Consider the following 8,838-nt stretch of genomic DNA (forward strand, 5'->3'; position numbering starts at 1 on the left):
GTCTCCTTGTACATTTGGCACTTCTTTTCTCTTCAAGTCCGCCATCCATCTTCTCTCCCAAGTCCAGCACCTCTTTCTCTCTCCGTGCCCTCTCCCTTCCATATTTCCCCCAATGAATCTTTCTTCCTATCCAGCACCTCTCTTCCTCATCCCCCCCCCCCAATGCAGTACCACTGTCCCTCCCTGCCCTTCCTGATGCAGCACCTCTGTCCCTCCTTGCCCCCACCCCACAGCACCTCTGTCCCTCCCTACCCCTCCTGATACAGCACCTCTCTCCCTCCTTACCCTCCCATGCAAAATCTGTCTCCCCTGTGTTGTTGCCCACTGCCCCAATGCATCACTTCTCTTTTTCCTTGACCCCCATCATGCAACACAAATATCCCGCCTTGCCACCCCATGCAGCACCTCTCTCCCTCCTTGCCCCCTCCTCGTGCAATACCACTTCCCCTCCCTGCCTCTCGATGCAGCAAATCTGTCCCTCGCTCCTTCCCTCCCCCCCCCTCCGAGCCAGGACCTCAGTGCCTCGTCTTCTCTCTGCCACCTGGTCTTTAAAAAGAAATGTCCGACGCGGTGGCGAGACGCAGAGCCTCGCATTTGCATGTAAAAGAAGCAAATCTTCTCATCGGGCCTTCCCTCACTGTCCCGCCCTTGCGGAAATAGGAAGTTGCGTCAGAGGAGGGTGGGGCAGAGTGAGGGAAGGCCCAATGAGGTGATCCGCTTCTTTTACTTGCAGACACGAGGTGCTGCACCTCGCCACTGCATCGGACATTTCTTTTTAAAGGGCTGGTGCATGGTGCGGGGAGTTCCATTAAAAAGAGGAGCGAGTAGCAGGAGCGACGGAGCACCCCCCCCCCTGCCCCAGGGTCGGTCTGTCGGGGAGCTGAGCTGCTGGTCAGGGAGCTGTGCTGGGAGGGCGCTGCCAGTCGGGGAGCTGAGTCGGGAGGGAAGCAGGGCGCAGGGTAAGGTCACGGTTGGGCTGGGGAGGCTTAGCCTCCCCAAGCCTCTTATACGGGGTGCCTATTCTTATAGAGCAGTAAAATATCATCAACATATATATGGAAAAAGAATGAGGAGTGGCCTAGTGGTTAGGGTGGTGGACTCTGGTCCTGAGAAACTGAGTTCGCTTCCCACTTCAGGCACAGCTCCTTGTGACTCTGGGCAAGTCACTTAACCCTCCATTGCCCCAGGTACAAATAAGTACCTGTATATGTAAGCCACATTGAGCCTTTGCTTAAATGTCTGATAGCCATATGCTCCATATCACTGGGATCTCATATATATTGCAAAATAAATATTATTCATTCATTTCCAATATTTTTCTTTTTTTTTTAAATATACCAACAGATCACGAACATGGAAACCGTAAAGAGAGAGAATAAGACATCCGCTACAGGATTCGTCATTTTGGGCTTCTCTAACCAGTCTCACCTGCATGTCTTCATTTATGCAATAAGTTTACCAGCCTATGTTATCTCTATGCTGGGAAATGTTGGGTTCTTAATATTAATGTTCTCTGACCATCATCTCCACAAACCCATGTACTTCTTCCTCAGCAACTTGTCCTTTGTAGATATTTGGAGCACAACAGTCACTGTCTCTACAATGCTCCAAAGCCTTTTCAAAGGGAAAACCTTTATTTCATTTTCTCTGTGTATGACACAGCTTTACCTGATCCTTATTGCTGTAAGCACAGAATTCTGGCTTCTCACAGCCATGGCTTATGATCGTTTTGCAGCAATATGTAAACCTCTACATTACCCACTCCTCATGAACAAAAGGAACTGCGTTTTACTTGCAGCTTCCTCCTGGATAACTGGTTTTGTGGATATGATTCCTGTAGTAGATTTGATATCCCATTAATCCTTTTGTGGCTCTAATGAGATTAACCATTTCTATTGTGACCCCAATGCACTGCTAAAACTCTCCTGCAGTGATACACACAACTTTGAAATACTAGTGCTTGCTGAAGGGGTTTTTGTGGCTATCACCCCCTTTCTATTTACCCTTTCATCCTATGCCTTTATCATTTCCAACATACTGAAAATCACCTCTCCTGAAGGAAGACGCAAGGCCTTTTCCACCTGCTCCTCCCACCTCACTGTTGTTGTTCTGTTTTATGGCACTATTATATGTATCTACATGAGACCAAGTTCAATGTTTTCACCAGATCAAGATAAAATGTTTGCTCTTCTTTACACAGTATTCATTCCTATGCTAAACCCCTTAATTTATAGCATGAGAAATAAGGAAGTAAAAAATGCACTGAAAAATTTCATCTTCAAAAAACAATATGAATGAAAACAAAATAGTATCATTGCTATCTGAAACCTCACCAGGAATCAATAATCTTGATTTTTTCTGTTACTATAAAGTTAACAAATGTTAAAGATTCCTTGTATTATTGCTTTATTTATTATTATTAAATCATTGATCATGATGAAGGCAGCTAGATGTACTATTGCACTCATTTTCAGACATCCTATATGATAATTCTCACCTCCAACGTTCTAAAGTAGATGCCTGTGTCCGTGGCTCCTGGAGTTGCTGAGCTAGGCTCTGTAGCCAGGCTGACGTCACTCACAGCTGATTACCAGGCAGGGGAGGAGTAGGAAAACACACGGAGCAACTTGCTCCGCGGGTTTCCCTACTCCTCCCCCTGCCTCGGAATCAGCTGTGAGTGACGTCAGCCTGGCTACGGAGCCTAGCTCTGCAACATGAGGAGCCACAGACACACCCCCTCCGCGCATCACCCAAGCCCCCCTGGCACATCAAACACCCCCGTCCCCCCCCCCCCCCCCCCGTCCCCGAAGCACATCAACCCCCTCGCCACCCGCAGCTGCCACTGGTAACGCTGTCCGGCCGCTGCTGCTTCTCCTGAAACGCGGCACTGTAGACAGCCATCAGACATTGGCTGTCGGCTCTGCAGCTGCTCCTCCTCTCGCCTCCACATCACTGACCCTGGAGTAAGACCCCGGAGGAGCACAGCGACGTGAGAGGTGAGAGGAGGAGCGGCTACAGAGTCGACAGCCAATGCGTGATGGCTGTCTATGGTGCCGCATTTCAGGTTTAAAAACATTTATTGCTTTTTTTCTTTTTATAGTGGCCGCTGCTGCTCAACAGGAGAGGCAGCAACTGCCGGACAGCGTTACCACTGGCAACTGCGGGTGGCGAGGGGGTTTGATGCGCCGGGGGGAAGGGTCGCTGGACATGGGTGGCTGCAGGGGGGCAGGGGGAGGTCGCTGGACATGGATGGCTGGAGGGGGGCAGGGGAGAGGGAGGTGGGGAGGGGTCCTGAGACCAGAGAGGTGGGGTGGGGAGGGGGCCCCACACTCACTCACTCACTGTCTCTCACATACACTCTCTGTCTATCACACTCTGTCTCTCTGTCGTGTACACACACACAGACACTGTCTCTCACACACTCTCTCACACAAACAAACACACACACACTCTGTCTCTGTCTCTCTCTCATTCTCTCTCTGACACACACACTCCATCTCTCACACACACTCTCTCTCTCAAACATACACACTCGAGGAAAACCTTGCTAGCGCCCGTTTCATTTGTGTCAGAAACGGGCCTTTTTTACTAGTTAACTAATAAAACACTTTGGAATCTCTAAACCCCTGATCCTATAATCCTACTCGCAGAGTAGAAAACAGAATAGATTTTCCATGGGAAACAGCATGCACCAACTTCAGAATTACCAACGGGCGTCCATGCTACCCTGGTGGCAGTGGCGTAGCCAGACTGCTAATTTTGGATGGGCCTGAACCCAAAGTGGGTGGGCACAAAATTTTCTCTCTACCCCCCTCCCCCAGCAAAATTTAGTCACGCTAATCAGATGCATTTGTCACACAGGGTAAAGTGCTGCTTTTCAGTGCATCAGATTTCAGAAAATTTATTTAATAGCCTAATCCTTTTCAGTGAGCTTTCAGAGGCCAAAACCTCCTGCCTCAGGTCAGTATAATGCTGTTACGGTATCCTCGCCTGACCTAAGGAAGGAAGTATTGAACTCTGAAACTTCATTAACACAGGTACCATATTACTTTATCCTAAATTAAAAATAAAATTATTTTCTTTACCTTTCTTGTATGGCCATTTACTTTTTCTCATTGCGTCGCTCCCAGTCTCTAGATTCTGCTTTCCTTCGTTTTCGCTTAACTCTTCTGCCACGGTTTCCTGGACATTTCTCATTTTTCTCTCCTTTTTCTTTGCTTTCTTCAATATTTTTCTGCCTCTCTCTCTCTGTCCTGATTTAATTCATTCTTACTATCCATTCTTTAATTTCCTTCATCTACTTATGGTTTTTCATCTTTTTCTCACCCTTGTTCTCCCCATGCCCCTTCCTCTTATTCTCCAGTCTTTCACTACTCTCCTTTTCCATCCAGCAGCTCTCTTCTTTCTCTCCCCATCCTTCCAGTCTCCCCATCCTTCCAGTAGTCTCCCCTCTTTCTTTCTGCATCCTTCCGTCCAGTGTCACCTCTTTCTCCCTACCCTTCCATCCAGCGTCTTCCCTCTTTCTCTCCCCATCCTTCCATCCATCTATCCTCTCTCCTGATCCTTCCATCTAATGTCTCTCTCCCTCTTTCTAACCAGTGTCTCTGTATCACTCTACCCTTTTCTGTTCAGTGTCCCTTCTCTCTCCACATCCTTCCAGTCTCTCCCCTTTCTCTCCCCATCCTTCCATCCAGAGTCTCTCTCCCCATCCATCCGTTTTCCCTCTTTCTCTCCCCATCCTTCCATCTGTTTTCTATCTTTTCTCCCCATCCTTCCATGTTTTCCCTCTTTCTCCCCATCCTTCCATGTTTTCCCTCATTCTCTGCCATCCTTCCATCTGTTTTCCCTCTTTTCTCCCCATCCTTCCAAGTTTTCCCTCTTTCTCCCCATCCTTCCATGTTTTCCCTCATTCTCCCCATCCTTCCATGTTTCCCTCTTTCTCCCCATCCTTCCATGTTTTCCCTCATTCTCTGCCATCCTTCCATCTGTTTTCCCTCTTTTCTCCCCATCCTTCCATGTTTTCCCTCTTTCTCCCCATCCTTCCATCTGTTTTCCCTCTTTTTCTCCCCATCCTTCCATGTTTTCCCTCTTTTCTTCGACGAGGCCCGCCCTGCATGCCAGCGCCAGCCCCCATTGCCGGCCACTGCTGCTTTTCCTGTTGAGCAGCAGGGCCGGCGCTACAAAAAAGAAGCGCTAACGGCGCTAAGGACGAGAAATGTTAAAAAAAAAAAAAAGCGCGGCACCGGCAGGCACTGTCTCGGCAGCCTTGAGGCATTGGCTGCTGAGGCATTGGCTGCTGGCTCGCAGGCTCCTCCCGTCTGCGGGAGGAGCCTGCGAGCCAGCAGCCAATGCCTCAGCAGCCAATGCTTCAAGGCTGCCGAGACAGTGCCTGCCGGTGCCGCGCTTTTTTTTTTTTTTAACATTTCTCGTCCTTAGCGCCGTTAGCGCTTCTTCTTTTTGTAGCGCCGGCCCTGCTGCTCAACAGGAAAAGCAGCAGTGGACGGCAATGGGTGCTGGCGCTGGGCGGGCCTGGGCTGAAATTGGGTGGGCCTGGGCCCACCCAGGCCCACCCGTAGCTACGCCCCTGCCTGGTGGTAGTTTAAATTTGGCACACGCTACCTGCACGTTAGCGCTACTACGGCTTCGTAAAAGGGCCCTTAAGTTTTTGTATTTGGGGTCAATGAAAGTTAAGTGACTTTCCCAAGATTATAATAGCCTGAATTGTGAAATAAATCCAGTTCCCTAGGATCTCAGTCCACTGCACTAACCATTAGGCTACTCCTCCACTCCATTGCATATAACTGCCCTTAGTTCCAATTCTACAAATTGATCGTGGAAGCCCCATAGCATGCAACTGCAATGGGACATGTACCTGGGAGGGACCTGAGTGGGTCAGAAGCATAACAAACATTTATACACTCAGGTTATAAAATGCTGTTACATGCCTGTCAATTGTTAGAGAGAAGCATTAATTGAAAGATTGAACACATTTATAACCAACATATATCTAAACGGGAATACATAAAATTATACATAATCATAAAATATTAAAAGTCCACAATATAAAAACAGACCTAATATAGAACCTCCAGATAAAAATAAATCCAACAAGCAACAAGACCTAGAGAGATATCATCACACTAACAAAGCGTGGAGGGGCATAATCGAATGGGGCGCCTGGCGTCCTGGCGAAGGGGCAAGAAAACCCGTATTATTGAAACAAGATGGACGTCCATCTTCCGTTTTGATAATAAGGTCGGGGATGCCCAAATCACGAAATTTAGGTCGCCCTTAGAGATGGTCGTCCCCGATTTTCGGCAATAATGGAAACCGAGGACACCCATCTCACAAATGACCAAATCCATGCCATGGGAGGAGCCAGCATTCATAGTGCACTGGTCCCCCTGACATGCAAAGACACCAACTGGGCACCCTAGGGGGCACTGCAGTAGACTTCAGAAATTGCTCCCAGGTGCATAGCTCCCTTACCTTGTGTGCTGAGCCCCCCCCAACCCCCCAAAAAACTCACTCCCCACAACTGTACACCACTATCATAGCCCTAAGGGATGAAGAGGGCCACCTACATGTGGGTACAGTGGGTTTCTGGTGGGTTTTGAAGGGCTCACATTTACCACCACAAGGGTAACAGGTAGGGGGGGTGAGCTTAGTTATGCCTGCCTGAAGTGCACTGCACCCACTAAAGCTGCTCCAGGGACCTGCATACTGCTGTCATGGAGCCGAGTATGACATTTGAGGCTGGCATAGAGGCTGGAAAAAATATATTAAAAGTTTTTTTTTAGTGTGGGAGGGGGGTTGGTGACCACTGGGGGAGAAAAGGGAGGTCATCCCTAATTCCCTCCGGTGGTTATCTGGTTAGTTTGGGTACCTTTGTGAGGCTTGGTCGTAACAAAAAATGGACCAAGTAAAGTTGGCCAAGGGCTCATCAAGGACACCCTTCCTTTTTCCATTATTGGTCGAGGACGCCCATTTGTTAAGCACGCCCCAGTCCCACCTTCGCTATGCTTGAGATACACCCGTGAAATTTGGTCATCCCCACGACGGAAAGCAGTTGAGGACGCCCAAAATCGGCTTTCGATTATGCCGATTTGGGCGACCCTGGGAGAAGGACGCCCATCTCCTGTTCTGTGTCAAAAGATGGGCACCCTTCTCTTTTGAAAATAAGCCTGATAGAGGGTCATAATCAAAAGGGACGTCCAAATTTTCCTGAGGATATCCATGCAGAAAGTCCCCAGCCAGGGGCGTGGAAACCCATATTATCGAAACAAGATGGCCGTCCATCTTTTTTTTTGATAATATGGTCAGGGACGTCCAAATCATGAAGTTAGTTCATCCCTAGATTTGGTCGTCCCTAGACTTGGTCGTTTCTGATTTTCGGCGATAATGGAAACCAAGGACGTCAATCTCAGAAATGACCAAATCCAAGCCATTTGGTCATGGGAGGAGCAAGATTCGTAGTCTAGTAGTCCCCCTAACATGCCAGGACACCAAGCAGGCACCCTAGGGGGCACTTCAGTGGACTTCATAAATTGCTCCTAGGAACATAGCTCCCTTACCTTGTGTGCTGAGCCCCTCCCAACCCCCTGAACCCCAAAACCCACAACTGTACACCATTACCATAACCCTAAGGGGTGAAGGGGGCACCTAGATGTGTGTACAGTGGGTTTCTGGTGGGTTTTGGAGGGCTCGCTGTTTCCTCCACAAATGTAACAGGTGGGGGGATGGGCCTTTGTCCGCCTGCCTGAAGTGCACTGCAGTACCCACTAAAACTGCTCCAGGGACCTGCCTAGTGCTGTGATGGAGCTGAGTATGACATCTAAGGCTAGCATAGAGGCTGGCAGGACATAGTTTTAAAGATGTTTTTTGAGGATGGGAGGGGGTTAGTGGCCGCTCGGGGAGTAAGGGGAGGTCATCCCCGATTCCCTCCGATGGTCATCTGGTCATTTTGTGCACCTTTTAGAAGCTTGGTCGTAAGAAAAACATGACCAGGTAAAGTCGTCCAAGTGTTCGTCAGGGATGACCTTTTTTTTCCATTATGGGTCGAGGACGTCCAAGTGTTAGGCACGCCCAAGTCCCGCCTTCGCTACGCCTCCAACACACCCCCTTGAAATTTGGCCGTCCCTGCGATGGAAAGCAGTTAGGGACGTCCAAAATCAGCTTTCGATTATACCAATTTGGACAACCCTGTGAGAAGGAGGAGTGGCCTAGTGGTTAGATCACCGGTCTTGCAGTCCAGAGATGGCCAGTTAAAATCCCACTGCTGCTCCTTGTGATCTTGGACAAGTCACTTAACCCTCCATTGCCTCAGGTACAAACTTAGATTGTGAGCCCTCCTGGGACACAGAAATACCCAGTGTACCTGAATGTAATTCACCTTGAGCTACTACTGAAAAAGGTGTGAGCAAAATCTAAATAAATAAATAAAATAAGGACATCCATCTTCTGATTTGTGTCAAAAGATGGGCAACCTTCTCTTTTGAAAATAAGCCTGATAAAGAATCTGGTCCTATATATAGAATTCACCCCAATAAAGCCAATTCTGTACTCTAGGTTATTTTGTTAGTGCTCTGAGCATATATAACTATAGCCAGGTTCTCAGTGGTTGGTGCATTAGACTAAGAATCACAGGAGCCAATGTTCAAGTCCTACTAAAGCTACATGTATCTTTGCTCAAATCACTTAATCCTCCGCGGCCTCGGGTAAAAACTTAAGACCTGATATTCACAAAAAAACTGATCTAGATTTAGGCTTCAAAGTTAGGATTTTAAATGTATGCTCTGTTTTCGGCCAATCAGTATTCAGCCAGCAGCAATCAGCAGG

The 8,838-nt window shown here is 48.3% G+C and overlaps 1 pseudogene; it reads left to right on the top strand.

The window, feature by feature from the left end:
- Positions 1 to 1,353: 1,353 nt before the first annotated feature.
- On the top strand, positions 1,354 to 2,298 carry LOC115458208 (annotated as a pseudogene).
- Positions 2,299 to 8,838: the final 6,540 nt, after the last annotated feature.

The sequence above is a fragment of the Microcaecilia unicolor genome, chromosome 14 (assembly GCF_901765095.1).
Source record: "Microcaecilia unicolor chromosome 14, aMicUni1.1, whole genome shotgun sequence".
NCBI lineage: Eukaryota > Metazoa > Chordata > Amphibia > Gymnophiona > Siphonopidae > Microcaecilia > Microcaecilia unicolor.